This window comes from Bactrocera oleae, chromosome 2 (genome assembly GCF_042242935.1).
Source record: "Bactrocera oleae isolate idBacOlea1 chromosome 2, idBacOlea1, whole genome shotgun sequence".
NCBI classification, from domain to species: Eukaryota; Metazoa; Arthropoda; class Insecta; order Diptera; family Tephritidae; genus Bactrocera; species Bactrocera oleae.
This window is the reverse complement of record NC_091536.1, coordinates 1,928,624-1,932,055: the sequence shown is the minus strand read 5'-3', so window position 1 is coordinate 1,932,055 and position 3,432 is coordinate 1,928,624.

The following is a 3,432-nucleotide window of genomic DNA, read 5'->3' as shown; positions in this document are numbered from 1 at the left end:
TGTATATGTATACTCGGGTATTTTAATGAAGCAACCATGCCTTACAGTATGTCTTAAAAGTATTTTCAGATAAAGATACTAAATTTCACTATGTAAATAATACTTTTCATTTATAAAGCTGCTAGCGGTTTCCCCCCCAACTCTTTGAGAATCATCGTGGTGATATAGCATAATTTCAGTCTCAGCACAAACACAAAACACGTTCTCCAAATTTTACGCCTTTTTGTGAGAGATTGTTTGGATCTGGACCCTCCCTAAGAACGTTATTTCAAGAAAAAACGCGTTTAAGGTTTCAACAACAGAATAAATATGTTAAGTATTAACAGCGCGTACTACTACCAGACGCTCACGTATAGGTGCTATACATAACTTCGTCAATATTTAGATTTTCGTTAAAAAAGTTTACAGTGTATTCTTAATATGTGTATAGTATTTTCGAAAAAAAAATTGACTACTATCTTAATTACAGTACTCAATATGTCAGTTTGACAAGAATTATGATACGTACATATGAGAAATTCGCAACACCTTCAAAACTTCCGCTACGTGTAAACCAACATGTAACCGGATTTTATCGACTGTAAATCTACATGCACATCCACATGCATAAACTATAAATAACAACACTTGCAACAGCGTCTGTTATTTGTATATGCCTTCACCTATCGGCATAAAAGCGAAAAGTTTCGAAGTTGAACAAAATCAGATATTGTATTACAGTTAATTCAGTATTGGCTACAAGCAAGTGCTTTGATTTTCGCTAGTAAAGTCAGGTGCTGTAAAGATTCATCATTCTCGGTAGTCTGTGCTAACTTTGCTTCACTGCACATATCCAAAACATGTTTGCTGGAGATTTACTTGTTGTTTAGCATGTATGTTGTGTGTTATAACTGTACCACTAGTTTACGCAATGTCAAGATGCCAATAAATCAATTCAAACGCTCTAGCTTTTTTAACACCTGCACACAAATATAGTTTATTTTCGATTATGAAAATGCGCATATGCATTTTTTGGTGTTATATTCAACGACCATTTTTTGTTTACATCAAAAGAAAATGGTGGTGCAAACGCACATAAATCAACAACACTGCGTACTGACTTGACAGTCGACCGAATGTTACTTATATGCCCCCGCCACGTACCAACGGCTCACACTACCCTTTTTACGTGCTTGCTTTTTGACGGAGGCAGTTCAAATAGCTTCATTATGTAAGTGTTGTTTTGCGGTCTATATAATGGTATTGTTTGCTTTCAAAAGTAACATTCTTTTAGTTTTTCCTTGGCTCATTTGCTGCACTTCCTTCCTTTGGCTTGTGCTGATTGTTTGTTTAAATGGCCGGAGGCTCGTTTAAGTCAAGTTTTGAGTCAATTTAAATGACTTTAGGCGACGAAAAAGCTGCTGATGCAAATGGATGCGTAAACATTTTCAATTAATCAAAAACAGAAAGTTGAAATTTACAACAAAAACAAGGCAGCAAGCAAAACCTGGCAATAAATTTCGCGCAAGCAACAGTCTATGCCGCTGAATACCACTGTATATATGTATATACACATATATATTTATATATACTTATATTTGTAATATATACCGATTAAATACATAAGAATCTACTTTGGTCAAATATACTATTCGCTTTTGGTCTGTACTTAATGCAAAAGACTCGCCTTTCACCCGCCATTTCCTTTAATTTCCTGTCGCATTTTTCAGATCAATTATTGAGCTCAAAGCGACAGCATGTCAAATATTTACATTAAATAGGCGTGGGGTTGTGCATGAACAGATTTATCGAGCACATAAATTAAATTCTGTTTAAAACGCTTCTGCCTGAGTTAACCAAGCTTATTCTGAGGCGAATTACTTTGCATTTGAAATCACGTACATCATTAATAAAATCCATAAGTGAATTTTATTTGAATAAGAAGTACTGCACAATACAATTAAATGTAATATGTAATTAAAGTATTATTTAATTGCAGCAATATACTGCTAAACTACAAATATGATTAGCTTCAAAGTAAGTTTGGAAATGCCAGAAAACATCATGCTTTGCTTTACCTTAATAGGCAGATGAAAAGTTCGTTTCTTTTTTTAAGAAGAATAAATTTCTTTCCTAACTTTGGGGACTTGGACCGGCGTTTAAGCTATTAAGTGTTAAGTGTGATTCTTAGGATCGACCTTCTAACCTAATCTCATATCCAACTTCTTCAATAAAAGACCGTGTCGAAGAAAATATATCGAAGTTGCTTTAATTTAAACACGATAGCCACAAGTCAATTTTATTTGTAAAACCATGAATTTTGTCTTTAGCTGTCAGGATATTTTCATTCCGTCCTTGAAGACTCAGTCAGTAGTGCAATCATACAAACTGAACGATCGGAATCAAGTGCTTCTATTGAAAAATTTTTAATTTATGAAGATATCTTTAAGAAATTAACATTAGTGTCGGTGGTGCAATCTCCGAAGAACTGAACCATTTCGACCATCGAGTCACTATAGCTTATAGCTGCCATACAATGTGACTAATCAAAATCAAGTTCTTGTAAGTATATTGTAGCATCGGTGCAACCGAAGTTAACGTTTTTTCGTCTCTACTTTGAAATAAACAGGAAACTGAAATTTTCCTCACCAGGACAAAGAGTTTCACCAAGATAGAACGGGTGCAGACATTTCCTCAAACCGCAGACGGCAATCGCGTGTTTACTTTGTGAAATCACTTGCAACCACTATCCCGTTATTACCAGCACAGAGTACACGAAAATGGCAAAACTTAAATTACACCTGCCAACCGAATAGAAATCTCCATATAAATATATATGCGAATGCAAATATTTGTATAGGCTCTGAAGCGAATGTATTACTATTGCAAATTTCGCATTTGAATGTGAACTAAGTCTGCAGACCTGTGGATTTTCAAGAAGAGATAAAGCGCGCACACACAATTACACAAATCTATAAGGACTGCAATCATGTGACAGCGCTAATGTATAGTTGCAACAGTAAATTTGTGCGATGTGTGGCGACAACCTCGCCACCGCAAGCATTTCAGCACAAATTGACCAAAACCGCGCTTTTCGGGAGTGGATTTCGCGGTGGAATATTCATTCCAGGTAACCTCGCGCTCATTTACGTTTCGGGTGGTGGGGAATGTGTGATTCGTGCTGCAAGTTTCCAATTTACTACCGATTTGTTACTTGAGCGAACAGAAATCACAAGGATTTTGAATGACAATTTTGAATACATAAAGACATACAAGTGTGTTCGAAATAAGAGCAGTGGTATATCGAAGAAAAAAATTATGTATTTTAATGTATTATAGTTATATAATTGGTGATATTCAAGCGTTGTAAGAAATATTGTTTCTTTGAAAAATAACGTAAAGTGCTTGTTTAAATAAATGAAAAAATGTGTAAATAAATAAATAAATTTCAAC